Raw genomic sequence first — 19,950 nt, 5'->3', positions numbered from 1 at the left:
GGGACTCTATGTGGGGGCTCCCACCCCACATTTCCCTTCTGCACTGCCCTAGCAGAGGTTCTCCATGAGGGCCTCACCCCTGCAGCAAACTTTTGCCTGTGCACCCAGGCATTTCCATAAATTGTCTGAAATCTAGGCGGAGGTTTCCAAACCTCAGTTCTTGACTTCTGTGTACTTCCAGGCTCGACACCACGTGGAAGCTGCCGAGTCTTGGGGCTTGTACCCTCTGAAGCCACAGCCTGAGCTCTATGTTGGCCCCTTTCAGCCATGGCTGGAATGACTGGGACACAGGGCACCAAGTCCCTAGGCTGCACACAGCATGGGGACCCTGGGCCAGGCCCACGAAACCACTTTTTCTCCTGGGCCTCTGGGCCTGTGATGGGAGGGACTGCCATGAATGTCTGTGACATGGCCTAGAGACATTTTCCCCATGGTCTTGGGGATTAACATTAGGCACCTTGCTATTATGCAAATTTCTGCAGGTGGCTTGAATTTCTGCCCAGCAAATGGGATTTTTTTTTTTTTTTTTGCGTAATCAGGCTGCAAATTTTCTGAACTTTTCTGCTCTGATTTCTTATAAAACTTAATGCCTTTAACAATCCCCAAGACACCTCTTGAATGCTTTGCTGCTTTGAAATTTCTTCCATGGGATACCCTAAGTCATCTTTCTCAAGTTCAAATTTCCATAAATCTCCAGGGCATGGACAAAATGTCACCAGTCCCTTTGCTAAAACATAATAAGAGTCACCTTTACTCCAGTTCCCAGCAAGTTCCTCATCTCCATCTGACACCACCTCAACCTGGATTTTATTGTCCATATCGTTATCAGCATTTTGGGCAAAGCCATTCAACGAGTCTCTAGGAAGTTCCAAACTTTCCCACATTTTCCTGTCTTCTTCTGAACCTTCAAACTGTTCCAACCTCTGCTTGTTACCCAGTTCCTAAGTCGCTTCCACATTTTTGGGTATCTTTTCAGCAACGCCCCATTCCCGGTACCAATTTACTGTTTAGTTCGTTTTCATGCTGCTGATAAAGACATACCCAAAACTGGGAACAAAAAAAGGTTTAAATGGACTTACACTTCCACATGGCTGGGGAGGCCTCAGAATCATGGCAGGAGGCAAAAGGCTCTTCTTAAATGGACGCAGCAAGAGAAAATGAGCAAGAAGCAAAAGCAGAAACCCCTGATAAACCCATTAGATCTCGAGACTTATTAACTATTATGAGAATAACATGGGAAAGACCTGCCCCCATGATTCAGTTACCTCCCCTGGGTCCCTCCCACAACACATAGGAATTCTGGGAGATAAATTCAAGTTGACATTTGGAAGGGGACATAGCAGCCAAACCATATTACTTATCTTCTGAACACAATCAGTATTAAAGTTTTGGTGTTTTCCTCTTAGCTTTCCTTTATATGCATAAAATTCCTCCAACACAGATATAATGAATCTATACACAATCTTGCATTCTGATCTTTTACTTAATTGTATAAGTATTTATTAATATTATGACATAATATATTTCTTACTTTAGGAAAGACTTGAGGCAGTTTAAGCAATAATTCAAGATAAAACATTTCAAGATAAAGAGGAAGGGCTAATCTGATAGAAGTAGATTCTTTCTGGCATCTGTCAGACAGATTATAGCATTAGGACTATGAATTTGCATTTAACATTTCTCTCAGCTGTGTTGAGATGGGTAGCTTGTGGGTATTATTATTTATTTGACAAATGAGAACATTCTTACTAATATAGAAAACAATGGGCATGTGTTGTTAAACACAGTATTTTTCATGAAATTAAACTCAGTGTAGAAATTTATTATACATGGGAGTATAGCTAGGGTGACCATATACTGTATTTTCTGAACTAGGGCACTTTTGACAGTATATAGAAGCTCTCTGTTATTAATTACTGGGACAGGCTGGGTAGGGGAGCTCACGCTTGTAATCCAAGCTCTTTGGGAGGCTCAGGTCAGAGGATCTCCTGAGGCCAGGAGTTTGAGACCAAACTGAGCCACATAATGAGATCTCATCTCTACAAAAAAAAAAAAAAAAAAAAAAAAATCAGATGTGGTGGCACAGGCCTGTAGTCCTAGCTACTCAGGAGGTTAAGGCAGGAGGATCACTTGAGCCCAGGAAGGTGATGCTGTGATAACCGTGATTGTGCCACTGCACTCTAGCCTGGGTGACAGAGTGAGACTTTGTCTCAAAAAACAAACAAAAAAACAAAAACAAACAAAAACAAAAAAACCCCCAAAAGCTGGGACAGTAGGACAGCAGAAGTAAGCTAGGATTGTGCTGGTGAGGCCGGAATATATGTCATATGGCAGACATGGCTTTTCCGTTTCAGACTTCAATCCTTGAACTCTCTTACACAGCCATGCATTTTTTTCACGTGGTTCCTTTTTACATAAATAACGTGAAAATATGACAACATAATCTGACATTGCTGAAAAATGGAAGATTTACCAAAAGATCTGTCTTTTGTGTTGGGTACTAATGGGTTCAAATACAGTCACTCTTCCAGATCAATAATCTATACACTTAAATACATTTATGATGACTCAAAGATAGAGTTAACTCTATAGTATTGGTTTCAATGTTTTCTAGTCTTTGAAAATACATTTCTTCTGTTATGTTATGGATTTTTTTTTCATTATGGATTTGATAGATACTGTTAGCTGCTCCTAACATTGTCTTCTTACATATTATCGAACTCTTTAACTAAGTATAGTTCTACCTGAAATACATACATATCTTATTATATTGCTCATTGCTTTGTAGTACTTCACAAATATTGTGCTTTTTACAAATTGCAGGTTTGTGGCAGCTCTGCTTTGGACGAGTCTGTCAGTTGTTTTTCCAACAGCATGTGCTCACATTGTGCCTCTGTGTCACGTTTTGGTAATTTCTTGCAATATTTCAAAATTGTTTATTATTATTATTGTTGTTGTTACATCTGTTATGACGAACTGTTATCAGTGATCTTTGATGTTACCACTGTAATTATTTTGGTGACCTTAATTAAGACAGCAACTTAATTGATAAATGTTGTGTGTGTTCTGACTACTCTGCTGATTGATTGTTCTCCCATCTCTCTCCCATCTCCCTGGACCTCCTATTCCCTGAAACAAAACAATATTGAAATTAAGCCAATTAATAACCTAAAATGGTATCTAAGTGTTCGAGTGAAAGGAAGAGTTACATGTGTCTCACTTTAAATCAAAAGCTAGAAATGATTAAGCTTAGTGAGAAAGAAAAAGATAAGCTCAGGCTAAAACTAGCTGGCCTACAAGTAGAGATGAAAAGAAACACAATTCTGCCAAGAAAGGCTGTGTTTCAAGCCCTTTGAAAACACATTTCATTAGGAGTTCTGTGCCAGAAACTGTGTAGCAGCAAAAATTAGATTTAGATATTGCCTTCCATTGGCTTTAAGGCACATACCTTTAAGAGAAATAAGGGGAAGGGTTATTTTATGAGGCCAGTAACTGCAAGAGTAAATGTCTAGACTTAAAATATATTTCTAGGTTAGATTTTTGGGGTGGGTCATATGCATAGGAAATTGATGTGAAAGAAGTAGATTAAAATTTTACTAAAATTTCAAAGAATTTCTTGCCAAAGTAGCAAGGAATCTGATGAAAATGGGAACACAACATACCAAAACCTATGGGTTGAAGCAAAAGCAGTTCTGAAAGGGAGATTTCTAGCAATAAATACTTATATCAAAAAAAGAGAAAGATCTTAAATAAACAACCCAATATTGTACCTCAAGAAACTAGGAAAAGAAGAGCAATGTAAGCCCAAATTTAGCAGAAGGCAGGAAATAAAGATCAGAGCAGAAATAAATGCAATAGAGATTAGAAACACAATACAAAAATAAATGGAAGCAAGAGTGGGTTTTTTTAAAAAATAAAATTGACAAACTCTTAGCTAGATTAACTACAAAAAGAGAGAAGACTCAAATAAATAAGGTCAGAAATGAAAGAAGAGACATTACAACTGATATTACAGAAGTACAAATGATCATAGAAGATTATTGATATGGTTTGGATCTGTGTTTCCACCCAAGTCTCATGTTGAATTGTAATCCCCAGTGTTAGAGGTGGGGCCTGGTGGGAGGTGATTAGATCGTGGGGGTGCATTTCTGATGAATGGTTTAGTACCATCACCTTGGTACTGGCCTCATGATAGGGAGTGAGTTTTCTTGCAAGATCTGGTTGTTTAACGGTGTGTGGCACCTCCCCACTCTTGCTTGCTTGCTTCTGCTTTCGCTGTGTGTTGTGTCTGCTCCCCCTTCACCTTCCATCGTAATTGAAAGCTTCCTGGGGCCTGTCCAGAAGCAGATACTGCAGTTTCCTGTACAGCCTACAGAACCATGAACTAATTAAACCTTTTTTTCTTAATAAATTACCCAATTTCAGGTATTTCTTCTTTTTTTCTCATAAAACGTATGACTCAAAGGTATTTATAGGAATGCAAGAGTGGCCTAATTACTATGAATAATTATATATCAACAAATTGGATACCCTAGAGATATGGATAAATTCTTAGACACATAGAACCTACTAACACTGAATCAAGAAGAAATATAAAATAAGAACAGACCAATAATGAGTGAGGAGATTGAATCAATAATTTAAAAAGCCCCCCATCAAAAAAGCAAACAAACCCAGGACCAGATGCCTTTATGGCAAAATTCTACCAAACAGTTAAAGAAGAACTAATATCAGGCTTTCTCAAACTCTTTGAAAACATTGAAGAGAACCAGTATACTTTTGACTCTTCTTGTGAGGCCAGCATTACCTTGATACCAAAGTCAGGCAAGGACATTACAAGAAAAGAAAATTACAAGTCAATATCCCTGATGAACATAGATAGAAAAGTTCACAGCAAAATACAACCAAACTGAGTTCAACATCACATTAAAAGAATTATACACTTTGATGAAATGGGGTTTACCCCAGCAATGCAAGTATAATTCAATATACACAAATCTATAAATGTGATACACCACATTAAAAGAGTGAAAGGCAAATACCATAGGATCATCTCACTAGATGCAGAAAAAAGCATTTGACACAATTCTACATCCTCAACACTCTCCACAAATTAAATATAGAAGAAATATACCCCAACACAATAAAGGCCATATATAACAAGTTCATAGCTTACATTATGAAAAGTTGAAAGCTTTTACTCTAAGATAAGGAATAAAACAAGGCTATCCATTTCCACCAGTTCTATTAAATAAAACACTGAAGGTCCTTGCCAGAGCAATTAGTTAAGAAAAAGAAATAAAAGGCATCTAGGCCAGGCGCGGTGGCTCATGCCTCTAATCCCAGCACTTTAGGAGGCTGAGGTGGGCGGATCATGAGGTCAGGAGATCGAGACCATCCTAGCTAACACAGTGAAACCCTGTCTCTATTAAAAATACAAAAAATTAGCCAGGTGTGGTGGCGGGCGCCTGTAGTCCCAGCTACTCAGGAGGCTGAGGCAGGAGATGGCGTGAACCTGGGAGATGGAGCTTCCAGTGAGCCGAGATCGTGCCACTGCACTCCAGCCTGGGTAACAAAGTGAGACTCCATCTCAAAAAAAAAAAAAAAAAATTAATCAAGGAGGTAATGGTCTGTATACTGAAACAATGAAACATTGGTTACTTTATTATTTTATTTTATTATTTATTTTTTGAGATAGGGTCTTGCTCTGTCACCCAGGCTTGAGTGCAATGGCGTGATCATGGCTCACTGTAGCCTTGACCTCCTGGGCTCAAGTGATCCTCCCATCTCAGCCTCCTGAGTAGCTGGGACTATAGGAATGCACCACTATTCCAGGCTAATTTTTTAAAAGATTATTTGTAGAGATGAAATCTTGTTATGTTTTCCAGGCTGGTCTTGACTCCTGGGCTCAAGTTACCCTCCTACCTTGGCCTCCAAAAGTACTGGGATTATAGGCGTGATCCACCGCAACTGGCCTGTTATTTATTTATGTATTTATTTTTTAGTAATGTATTTAGTATTGAATGTTTTCCCAACTGAAAGTACCCAAAAGTGAGGTTCCTGAGTTTACTTGACATCTAATGCCACCAACTCTTCACCAAAAGCAAGAATCAGAAAAGCATGAATCACTTACCTGGCAGTGTAGCAAGTAACTTCCTTGTTAAACTGTCTGGAAGCACCTGATTGTGTTCTCTGAGGGAATCTTTCTTCTTCCTTATCTACCTTCGTTCGTGACCTCTGACCTCGCCTGCTCAGAGGTACTTCCTTGCTCATTTTCCTCTGTGACCACATCTGAGCTGCACATCACAAGCATCCCCTGCTTGGGGGAGCTGCACAGCCTTGGGAATGTGCTTTGTTCTGTTTCAGATGGTTGAGGAGGGAACAGGAAGTTGCACAGGCTCATCACAAGGGATTGAAAAGGCTTGTACAAGAAATAATTCTTGTTTCTTTTTCTTTTCTTTTTATTGACAATTTATAATCATATATAATTCTGTGGTACACAGTGATGTTATGATGTATGTATTCTGTGTAAAGTGATTGAACCAACTAATTAACATTTCAGTTACCTTAAATACTTATTATTTATTCCTTCTGTCTAACTGTAACTTTCTACTCTTTGATCAACATCTCTCCATTCTGCCCAACCCCCAGCCTCTGGTGACCAACCATTCTGCTCTCCGCTTACATGAGTTTGATTATTTTAGATTCCACATATAAGTGAAAACATGCAATTGTTGTCTTTCTGTGCTTGGCTTATTTGACTTGACATAATGTCCTCTAGGTTCACCTGTGTTGTTGCCAATGACATAATTTCTTTTTTTTTTTTAAAAGCTGACTAGTATTCCATTGTGTATGTGTTTCTATATGTTTGTGTGTGTGTGTGTGTGTGTGTAATACATTTTCTTTATCCATTCATCCATTAATAAACACTTAGGTTAATTTTGTAACTTGACTATTGGAAATAATGCTGCAGAATATGGGAGTGCAGATATCTCTTTAACATATTGATATCAAGTTCTTAGGATATATACCCTGAAGTCATACTGGATCACATGGTAATTCTGTTTTTAGTTTTTGCAGGACCTCCATACAGTTTTCCATGACTGTACTAGTTAACATTCTCTTAATATTGTACAGGGTTCCCTTTTCTCCACATCCTCACCGACACTTGTTATCCTTCATATTTTTGATAATTGTCATTCTACAGGTATTAAATGGTAGCTCATTATGGTTTTAATGTGCATTTCCCTAGTGATCAGTGATGTTCATCTTTGTTACTGTGATGTTCTTGGCACGTTCGTTGAAAATCAATTGACCAAAACAAACAATCCCATCAAACAGTGGGCTAAGGACATGAATAGACAATTCTTGAAAGAAGATATACAAATGGCCAACAAACTAGGAAAAAATGCTCAATATCACTAACCATTAGGGAAATGCAAATCAAAACCTCAATGCCATACCACCTTACTCTTGCAAGAATGGCCACAATCACAAAATAAAAAAACAGTAGATGTTGGCATCGATGTGGTGAACAGGGAACACTTCTACACTGCTGGTGGGAATGTAAACTAGGACAGCCACTATGGAAAACAGTGTGGAGATTTCTTAAAGAACTAAAAGTAGAAACACCATTTGATCTAGCAATCCCACTACTGAGTACCCGGAGGAAAAGAAGTCATTATACGAAAAAGATACTTGCACATGCATGTTTATAGCAGCACAGTTCGCAATTGCAAAATTGTGGAACCAACCTAAATGCCCATCAATTAATAAGTGGGTAAAGAAACTGTGATATATTTATACAATGGAATACTACTAAGCCATAGAAAGCAATGATTTAATGGCAGTTGCAGCAACCTGGATGAGATTGGAGACTGTTATACTAAGTAACACAGGAATGGTATGTTCTCACTGATACGTGGGAGCTAAGCTGTGAGGACACAAAGGCATAAGAATGACACATTGGACTTTGGGGACTTAGGGGGAAAGGGTGGGAAGAGGGTAAGGGATAGAAGACTAAAAATAAGGTGCAGTGTATACTGCTTGGGTGATGGGTGCATCAGAATCTCACAAATCACCGCTGAAGAACTTACTCATGTAACCAAATACCACCTGTACCTAAATAACTTACGGAAAAGTTTTTAAAAATCAATTGACCATAAATGTGTGGGCTTCTTTCTGAGTTCTCTACTCTGTTCCATTGGTCAATGTTTCTATTTTTATGCCAGTACCATGTATAAACAAAGGATTTTTTCAAAAAATGTCAATCACTGTAACTTTCAAATATAGTTTGAAGTCAGGTAGTGTAATGTCTTCAGCTTTTTTTTCCTCAAGATTGTCTTGGTTTGTTTTTTGTGGTTCCGTATGAATTTTTAAATAGTTTTTTCCTATTTATGTGAAAAATGACATTGAAATTTTAGTAAGGATTACATAGTTCAGCCACCTAGAGATTATCTGCATCTCACAGATAAGATTCTTTTCTGGGGCTGCTTTCTGGAAATGAAAGCAGTCTGTAGTGGGCTCTTCCATCCCCTGTCAGGTGAATAAACTCAAAGGATATGTGAACCCCTTCTGCATAACAAAAGAAGACAAACATTGTAGTAGATGAGGCCTAACACTGTTTGCCTGTGCAAAATTACAAGATGGGCTTTTCCTAATCACAAGAAACCAATTTTCCAATGTCAGTCTTACAAGGAGTGGAAGTTTCTCACTTTCAAAGGTCACCGTGGCTAAGTGATCTTTTTAGAAACCATCTCTAAGACAGGCTTACATAAATCTTTTTCAGATATATAGTCATAAAAAGACCATATTAAACCCTAAGTTGAAAACATAGACCATTGTATTAGTCCATTCTCACACTGCTATAAAGATACTACCTGAGATTGGTTAATTTATGAAGAAAGGAGGTTTAATTGACTCACAGTTCTGCATGGCTGGGGAGGCCTCAGAAAACTTACAGTTATGGCAGAAGGTGAAGGGGAAACAAGGACCTTCTTCATAAGGAGGCAGGAGAGAGTGTGAGTGAGAATGAAGAAGTGCCACACTCTAATATCAGCTCTCATGGGAACTCACTCACTATCACAAGAACAGCATGGGGAAACCACCCCTATGATCCAATCACCTCCCAATTGGTCCCTCTCCTGACACATAGGGATTACAGTTTGAGATGAGATTTGGGTAGGGACACAGAGCCAAACCATATCCATCATGTATTCCAGAACATACAATTATGAAAGAACAAGTAAAAAAAATTTAAAGATTTTTTTCAAAAAACTTCAAGTACATTTATTATTTTATTTTTGTCTTTGTGGATCAACTGAATCATAACATAAAGCCTCATAATTTTCTAAAGGAGATGAACACCTCCCTGAACAGTATCCAATTTGAAGAAATGGACATCTAGCATTCTTATTAAACATGTATTAACACATTATTATTTCACCCAGATTAAATTGCTAGGAAAATGTTTTAGCACCCTCCCAGGAGAATATTTTGATTAGCTGCTAAAACAAAAGGTATCAAAGAGTACTCAAAATATCTATAAGAAATGCAAAGAATCTTTTTCTACTCACACTCCCACCCCCATCAAATAACCATCAAGTTGTAACTTTCCACCTAATCCATGAGGCTTTGCACAGTGAATTAAATGAGAAAAATCTACTAGATTTGAGTGGTGATGTTGTTAAAGCATGAATAACTGACACAGCAGAGTTTTTCCAATTTTTTATATTCAAATTGCAACAGTGCACCATTGAAGACAATTGAAGATCTAATGAAACCAGTATTTATACTGTTATTTGAATATTGCTGAGTCATTGAAATTTCTGTTTCTGAAAGAATACACACACACACACACACACGCTGTTTTAATTGTAGGGAGGAATTTCTGTAATATTAAGAAAATGCAGCAGACTTTTAATAAGGGAAGGCTTATTTGTTTCTTTTCTTGAGGATATTGATCAGACCAGGAAGGTATACATCTCTACCATCCAAGAACTTAGAGTCCTGTGTGGTGATAATATGCAGACACACAACAGAAATTACAGACAACATGCATATATCTGTACTGCAGACAGGATTGCAATAATCAGAGAAATTGATATATGTGTGTTTTTAAGTAAAGGAAGAAAACTGCATATTGATATTTAGCATATGTTTAATGTTTACAAATGAATTTGGATAGGGTAAAGTTGAAATAGAGTAAACAATAGTTATGCCAAATATACTCAAGGAGTAGAATTAAAGGACAGAAAGCTAATGCAATTTTAAACATGTAATTATGTGATAGCCTCCACTAGGAAATATTGGATCCTCTTCAGGGAGGTGGTCATCTCCTTTACAAAACTCTGAGTTTCTAGGCTTTATATTATAATTCAGTTCATCCTCAGAAAATAAAGTGAAATAATAAATGTACTTGAAAATTTTTTGAAAACATTCTTTAAAAGTTTTGTACATGTTATTTCATAATTATATGTTCTGGAATACATGGTCTCTTTTTTCAACGTAGGGTTTAATATGGTCTTTTTATGATTATAAACCATATCTGAAAAAGATTTATCTGAGCCTGTCTTAGAGATGGTTTCTAAAATGACCACTTAGCCATGGTGACCTTTGAAAATGAGAAGCTTCCACTCCTTGTAAAACTGACATTGGAAAATTGGTTTCTTATGATTAGGAAAAGCCCATCTTGCAATTTTGCACAGGCAAACAGCATTATGCTTCATCTACTATAACATTTGTCTTCTTTTATTATGGAGAAAGGGTACACATGTCCTTTGAGCTTATTCATCTAACTGGGGATGGAAGAGCCCACTACAGACTGCTTTCATTTCCAGAAAGCAGCCCTAGAAAAGAATCTTATTTGTGACATGTCGATAATCTCTAGGTGGCTGAACTATGTTGTCCTGAAAGCGTCACAGTCAGAAGTAGTCCCTAGGGAGTTAATCTCCAGCTTGAAAGATTCAAGACGAGTTGAAAACAATAAAAGCATAACCCTAAAATCTTCTAATAAAAATAGTTTTAGTAAGGGTTGACTGGCACTGCTTAGATGAATAAGAAAGGCATTATATGATACTTAGTTTTGTTTTCTGTAATAATTTGACTTTTAAAGTTGTCAGTATTGTTATTATATTTAGCCGTATTAACAAAGTGTCTGTTTTGATTTATTAAAAATCACTGTGTAGGAAAAAGGCCCTGGTTTCTCTCTCTTAATAGCTTCCTTGAGAAGAATATCATTTTATAAATAATTCAGCCAGCATTGCTTCTTTGGAGGTAACATATACTATTTGCGGGTAAAATATATGAGTAAATACATAATTCTTTGTGGACCAAATTTCAAAACCTGATTCCTTAAAATTGTTAAAATGAGCCAACGATAGTACCTGAGATTCAACAGCATTTCTTGACAGTTTCTTCGTCAGTTTGTTCTTCACCTTTACAGATGTCCTCACAGGTATGCTGAGACAATCAAACAAGTAATATGTTTTGATTACATTCAAAATCCCAAAGGCCTAAAGAGGTTCTTTACCCTGGAAAGAACTGAAATTCGCCACACCACAGTCAGCCACTCATGCAGCCTTATGCATCCCCTAAGAGTTTGCAGTTCTCAACCCCAGTTACATAACAGATCAACTGGAGACCTTTTTAAAAAAATACCAATACCTGGGACCGGCCTAGAAAAATTCTGAAAGAATTAGTCTGGGGTGAGATCTAAAAGTGAGTATTTTAAAAAAGCTGCTCAGAGATTCTAGTCTGTAGCTATAACGATAACCACTCCACTATAGCCATGGCATATTACTCAGTGTGTCCAGGGGAGCTGATATTAGTATATTCTGATTATAACAATATAAAACACAGAATCCACATTTATTAGATCAAGTAGAACTTCCCAGTTGTGTGTGTTGGCAGGAGGTTGTGTGTGTTCACAGAAGATTTTGTGTGTGTTCTTCTTTTATAATACTTAATGCTTAACCTGGGTACAACTCTGTTTCATTCTCTGGGTACAGCGAATGAACAACTTTATCACATTTATCAGGAAGAAATTGATAATGTATTTCACAGATAATCACTAATTTTCATATCCCTATAAAGTACCAACAGGAGAAAAATAATGCCGTGGAATGAATGAGCCAAACCTTCAAACAGTGCTTCTAGAGCTATTGATATGATGGTTGCACACGCTACCTTGCTTTTGCAAGGTTATCTTAATCAGGGCTCCCTCTGATTCTTTACGTAACTTATTCTGTAACAGCTGTGGAGAACACTGTTATAATGTCTAATGTTTATGACCTAGCAGAACTTCTTTCAAGAAAGCTCCTGAGGGCATATGCCCACAAATCTAATGCAAAGGCTGAATGCTCTTTGTAACGTGAAAGGAGACCATGTTACTATTCTGCATAAAAATTCTCTGGTAGTTCCTGCCTTCAATTTACTTACGCTATAGAACCATTTATTGCCTGGCTCTTCTTACCTGGCCAACTTTAATATCCCACCATTCTCCCTACCCCCATCCACCCTCCACACATGTAAGGCTGAAGTAGAGAAAATTAATGCTCATTTCCTAGGATGCTGTAAATATTAAAACAGAATTCCCAAAAAATACTTAGTACAGTGCTTAGAATGTAATAACACAATACAAGATTAAACACACACAGAAATAAGTGACAATAACAACAACAAAAATCTTTCTGTGTCCTCATAGAGCAGTTGCCTGCTTCTTACTATACCTTTCAGTAGCATCATTTGCATATCTCTATCATAAGCTTTATCTAATTACATTAAAATCAGTGGTTTGCCAATCAGCTTAACAGTATAGGATGCACAATAGGCATGTAATTAATTTTTCATGAAATCAAATGCCTCTGATTTAAAAATTTCAAGAAGTGATAGATTTTTGCTCAGCCATCTATTCTCTCACATGCTAAGATCCTCAAATATTAATTTAATGAATGAGTGAATCAATGAATGGTTCCCTTTATAATCAGGAACTGGTAGAAACTATGAATGCAGTTCATACAGTGATGCCAGCTGGCCCATAGATGATTCAAAACTTTGAGCCTTGGCTTTCTATTACCCTGTCATAGGATTAATTTCTAACTACATCCAAAACTACCTCAGAAAAATTTGAAGACTGAAGCATCCCTATAATGGTTCTTAGTGGTGTTGTCAGAGTTCAAATGAACCAGAGTGACTCCATCTTGAATATGGGCTGGGTAAAATGAGGATGAGACCTGATGGGCTGCATTCCCAGGAGGTTAGGCATTCTCAATCACAGGATGAGCTAGGAGGTCAACAGGACTGGTATCACAAGATACAGGTCATAAAGACCCTGCTGATAAAACAGGATGCAGTAAAGAAGCCCCCCAAAACCCACCAAAACCAAGATGGTGTGGAAAGTGACCTCTGGTCATCCTCGCTGCTCGTTATATGGTAATTATAATACATTAGCATGCTAAAAGACACTCCCACCAGTGCCATGACAGTTTACAAATGCCATAGCCACATCGGGAAGTTACCCTATATGGTCTAAAAAGAGGAAGGAACCCTCAGTTCCAGGAAATAACTACCCCTTTCCTAGAAAACTTCTAATCCACCCCATATTTAGCATATGATAAGAAAACTTATAATCCACCCAATATTTAGCAGATGATAAGAAATAACCATAAAAATCGCTAACCAGCAGCCCTGGGGGCTGCTCTGTCTATGGAGTAGCCACCCTTCTATTTACTTTCTTAATAAACTTGCTTTCATTTTACTCTGTGAACTCACTGTGAATTCTTTCTTGCATGAGATCCAAGAACTCTCTCTTGGGGTCTGGATTAAGACTCCTTTCCAATAACACTGTAGTTGAAATTCAGTTCCTGAAATCTATTTCATTGAAAAGGAATAAATTATCAAGGCACATCTGTTTTGAATTTTCTCTTTTAAGAGTGTAAGTAGGGCCAATAGTGTAAGTAGGTCAGCATTGAATGCAGATGCCAGTGTTTGATATTATAGATTTCTCGGGCATAACTGTTAGTTTTCCTTTCATAATGATAGACATGTTAGAGGATGGTTACCTACTCACATTGAATTTTCAAAGTCCAGCTTAGCAAATCAGAATAAATTATTATCTTCAGCTGAGTTGGCTGTGGGCAACTTGTGTGCATCTAGCCATCCCTCCGAGAGCCTGGTCCTCCCTCCCTCTCTCCCTCCCTCCCTCCCTCCCTCCCTCCCTTCCTTCCTTCCTTCCTTCCTTCCTAGTTACTTGTTTGTCTGTCTTTAGTTTTAGATTCTTAGATTGTCAACTTCAGGAGGGTAAGAAACATACATATATATTGCTGTCCATTTTATCTTTGCTAGGCAGAAATTGAATACTAGTTTATTCTGAATGGGGATATGTTCTGGTTCTAGATGTGCAGCTTAGAAGGACATTCTTTTTCTTCCCACTGAATGTTTCTTTGCATTAAGACACAGAGCTGTAGAATAAAGGTAATAATCAACCTGGCCCAAAAGGGAGTTAGTTGCTGGTTACAGTTGACACTTTAGTGTCAACTGCTGGATACAGTTGACATTGTTTGGCATCTGCCCATGAAGGAGAGGCGAAGATAAGAATGTTCTGAGAAAATACAGGTCCACAAAAATACTGGTCTAACCTTGTTTGGTTAGGAAAAAAAATAACCAGTTGAGTTTGTGGTTGCTTCATGGGCCTAGCTGGGTGTAATCCTGACTTTTATTGTTGAGTGGTTGGGCACTTAGGTGCCAGGTCACCTGGGTAACCACAGCTGAGGATCTGCACTCTATGATCACAGTGAAGGTCTTCCAGAAGCTAGGCTGCCCAGTAAAAGAAAACCATTAATTTTTAAAAATACCAGGTTTAAAACTAAACACACATTTGGATTTCAAATATAGCACTGGCATCTGAATGTACCCTGCTGTATATATCCAAGTCGCATCAGCCTACTTTATGTCAATATAGATATCTATATCAGTATCTAGTAAGCAACCACTTCGGGGGAGAGCCTGAGACTGAAGAATGTTTTATTTTAAAAGGGTATTTCCTTTGGTAGTTTTTACACCCCCTAAAAGGAATGTATTCCAGGGACTCTTATCAGAACAAAATTTAAAAAGTCATTGTCGAATGCATGCATGCATGCATGCATGAATAAATGCAGTTACACATAGGAATTGAGAACAAGGAAATTAATACCACTGGATTCAAAAGTCAAAGAACCTTGGTTCTAGACCCACAGTTATCCTCAATTAGTTATGTAGTATATGTAAATAATTTACCTCTCAGTCTTAGTTTCATCAACTGTAAGATATCTTAATAATTTCTTCCATATGTACTTCAGAGGCTTTTTTTTCGGAATTAATAAACTGCTGATGATGAAATTTTAAACTCATGAAATGATATCGAGATAAAAGATATTAATGAAGAAGACTTTCAGCTGGGCATGCTGGCTCACTCCTGTAATTCCAGCACTTTGGGAGGCTGAGGTGGGTGGATCACTTCAAGTCAGGAGTTTGAGACCAGCCTGGTCAACATGATGAAACCCCATCTCTACCAAAATACAAAAATTAGTCAGTTGTGGTGGCAGGCACCTGTAATCCCAGCTACTTGGGAGGCTGAGGCATGAGAATCATTTAAACTGGGAGGTGGAGGTTGCAGTGAACCAGTGAGCTGAGATCATTGCACTCCAGCCTGGGTGACAGAGTAAGACTGCATCTCAACAACAACAACAAAAAGAAAAAAAAAAAAAAAAAAAAAGAGAAGACTTTCAAGTATTCCCTTTCTTTACTTAGAGGTCATTTTTACTTGTTTGTTTCTTGGCAAAGGATCCCTGGAAACTACTTTTAATTGGTTGTTCATGCTGTACCTCTCATAAAGTGAACCAAATATTTTATTTCTGTATTATTTAATTGATATTAAACAATGAAGCAAAAATGGATAAAATGCATTTTATAATCATAAAATGGGCTCAGATATCAGAAATTTTAGAAACGATTCAAGTACTTCAAAATTCATTAGATTTTTTCCAGATGTCGTTAGATACCTACAGAAATGCACATTACACAGAAATATGTAAATACATAGAAATGTATTTGCATAATGTTATGATGACAGTGGAGGAACAGGGACCAACACCTTTTTCATAATTTTATTTCGATGGACACATTACTAGAAATCACATGCCCAATGTAGCAGAAACAAATTGTTCTGTAATATCTATCTGTATCTTTTTCTTAATTTTTAGCTAGACACATAGGCACTTAAAGACTGCATTTCCTGGCATTCCTTGAAGCTAGGTCCAGAATGCAGATGCGATAACTGCTGCAGGAGCATCTTATGCTGGGAATGGTAGAGCAAGAATACAGGCATCTGAGTCCCTGGCCATCCCTGGACCTCTCACTTATAGAGAAAAGAGTGTCTGGCACTCATAGCTAAATATAATTCTAATGAATACTTCCAATCCTGTGGATGTGAATTAGTAATGTAAAAAAAAATGTTTTGAAACCAGTAGGGAAATATGGAGATACTATTATTACTTCCACCAATGTCCTTTCATTTTTTCTTTAATATGATGATATGTTTTGGGTTGATCTTCTGGCAATTTAAACGGGTTCCCTTGATGGGGTTAAGAGGTATATCGGTAGTGGAGAAGGATTTGTGTTTTGAATGAATGGGGCAATTTCAAATGAAACAAAATATTTTGATTTGGGTAGTTGCCAATCTCTTCTTCCAGCCATGTTTCCTCTTGGGTGCTGTGCTTTGGCCAGTTCCTACGGGTCTCGATGGGATGTCAGGCTTGTCCTTGACCTGTCCTCAGGCTGCAGTAGGCGGATGGAAGTGAGGGCAATTAGTGAGAAAGTCCAAATGTAGAATTAAAATTGAAAATCAGATAGACTGGCAGAAGAGACAATACAAAGGGACTAAGCAGAGAGACAAAATCCAGTTACAAAACAATAGGCAGAAACAGGGAATAACAGCTCAAAGCAAAAACATTTTGATGGAGGTGGGAGGTGGGGCCTGCAGTGTCTCTGAGCCCTGGAATGCAGTTGCCACACTTTTTTTTAGGACAGTCATGCATAGATTCAGCCATGGGTGGGTGGTTGCCAAATTAGTTTGAACTGATGAATATGCTGGGACCCTCTTAGGAGAGAAAGTGAAGAAATAAGGACTGAGGAGAAGTGGGGGCTGGCCTCTGAGTGAGTCCTACTATGTGCCATTTTATGGTAATCAAAGGAGCATCATTGGTTCCTTGATGGAATCCAGAGCTGAATCTGCAGAGAAGTCATCTGGTGGTTGGCACAGTAGTGGGAGAACTCATTGGTCAGAGATGTAGTCAGGAAACTGATGTGAGCCTGGAAGTTGGCACATGTACAGTACAACCTTAAGCTTTTGTTGGGCATAGGGGAAATAAGATCCAACTCCCAGGAGAGAGAAAAGAAGGTATAAGAGGGTGGGGTGTTAGAGCCCACCACGCTGGCTGAAGTCCCAGAAGGCAACTGCAATGCTAGGAAGTGATATTGAACAGAAGTTTAAAGTTTTGACTCCAGTGTCTGAGAGATGAATGGCCTTCATATCAGGATGGATCTACTGAGGATCTATATTAGTCTATTTTCACACTGCTAATAAAGACATACCTGAGACTGGGTAATTTATGAATCACAGTTCCACATGGCTGGAGAAGCCTCACAATCATGGCAGAAGGTGAAGGAGGAGCAAAGGCACGTCTTACAAGGCAGCAGGCAAGAGAACGTGTGCAGGGGAACTGCCTTTTATAAAACCATCAAATCTCATGAGACTTTTTCACTATCATAAGAACAATACAGGAAAAACCTGCCCCCATGATTCAATTACCTCCCACTCAATCCCTCCCATGACACATGGGGATTGTGGGAGCTACAATTAAAGATGTGATTTGGGTGGAGACACAGCCAAACCATATCAGGCTCCGTGAATTCCTCTCACAGCGTCATGAAACCAGGGCTCCAGGAGCCCAGTCCAGCTTAGGCTGGAGCCCAATCTACCAATAGAAGGCATCTATTATGTCTGCAGAGACGTCTGTGGGAGAAGGATGGCAGGAAGAGGACATCTTCTTTCCATTCTCAGACCAGAGTGCAAAGAGTCCACACTCATACTTTGTCAGAAGAGAATGACCATTACAGAGACAGAAGGCAGAGTCAGTAACTGTTAACTGGCAGCAGTAAGATCAACAAAACACTGGCTTTATTATTCAGAATTCTTTCCTGTAATAATATTCAGTTTATTAAAAATTTACCTACATTTCCAATATCCCAAATAATTTATATTGGGTTATATAAGACAAAAATGAAATTATACTTTGATTTACAAACTAGTCCACAGGCTGTGCAGAAACTACCACCCACAATTATGAACAATAATTTATTCATTCCCGAAACATTAGTCATCCACATTCAAAGGGTTAGCTTCTACAAACAGAAGCTTACTTTATTATTATTTTTAAATCTTACGTTCTTGGAATGCTCAAGGTTTTCTCCAGTAATTAAAAATAAAGCATTAAAAAGATCTTAAATTAACAATTTTGTTAAAGGAAAAATGAGCTAAGAGATTCAACTATATTATTCAAAGGATATAAGTAGCAAATATTCTTCTGAAGTGCATATAAAAAACACATTCAGCACCTTTGATTAAGTCACATGGTATCGACAATAACTTTTAACTTGTCTTTCTTCAAAGTTTAAAAAAGAATTAGAAAAATATTTAATCTATTCAGCTCTTTTTGTCTTGTGCCAAAACATATCTTGGAATTTCAGGGAGTCAAGCTAGCTGAATAAAAAGAAAAGATCAAAGGCAATGTTTAAAATTTTTGTAGGAAACACAAAGAGGAAATTTAAATAATATCCAAAATAAACAAAGTGGAAACTTTGTATGACACAACAGCACAGGCAGTAACCACTGAATCCTGCTGGAACTGTGTATAACCGACTGTGTATAACCAAATATTCAAGTATAAATGATCTCATTCATACTTGAATACTTACATGATTAAATGAGATCATTTATACCTGAGTGTACATACTGCTGGAACTGTGTGTATATTGAAGTATAAATGAGATCTAACTGTTCCCATAGGTATTCAGCACGTCTCTGGGCACTCACAACGCTTTTTTCTTCTGTTCCTACAGAGCTTTCAGTGACAAACTTTAGTATGTTGAAACGTTTGGGGCCTGTCTTCTTGTCTAGAAATTAAGTGACACTGCACCATGCCACCGTGGACATTGTGAAATCTAGGTTGGGGATAGTAGGAGGTGTCATTTATTGTTAAGACATATCTCACCCTAGGACACCATTTTTCTATGGTACTTAGGAACAGGTAGTTCTATCTTCCTTTGGGATAGCCAACTGAATTAGGTACATGTTGACTGAGCTATGTTTATGATATATAATTTGTCAATATCAGATGATTTTTTTTAGGGAAATTAAGCATGTTTGGTCGGGTGTTTATCTGAACTCATCTAATACTACTAAGGAGTTTGTATTTCTGTTATAACGCTCATTTATTCTGCTCTGCATTATATTTAGTTGTCTACATATGTTACACCTTCAACTAGATGTTAAACTAATTAGAGATGAGCATCTGCATAATTCAAATTTGTATTCTCCATGGTTGGAGGCATGATTGTTTCAGCTTTGCTAGCCCCAGAAATGGAAACTTCATAGGCTGGCATTCAGGAAGGGTTGCAGAGGCTGGCCTGGCAGTACTAGCAGTGGCAGAGCCCGTTGACTGGAGTAGGGGAAGGAGATGGAGGCAGCCCGAAGAAAAGTGAGAATCATATCCAAGAAAATGATCCAAAAGCTTATCCTTTCTATCATCAGTTTTGAAGGCAATGAGTGTGAAACTCTAGTCAAGAGCTGAAGCAAGAGGTCTGGAGCTGAGGCTAAGGTCATAATCCTTATGGGGCATATGTTCCATATGGGGC

Source organism: Symphalangus syndactylus, chromosome 8 (genome assembly GCF_028878055.3).
Source record: "Symphalangus syndactylus isolate Jambi chromosome 8, NHGRI_mSymSyn1-v2.1_pri, whole genome shotgun sequence".
NCBI lineage: Eukaryota > Metazoa > Chordata > Mammalia > Primates > Hylobatidae > Symphalangus > Symphalangus syndactylus.
The sequence above is the reverse complement of the archived record's forward strand: the minus strand, read 5'-3'. Positions refer to the sequence as shown.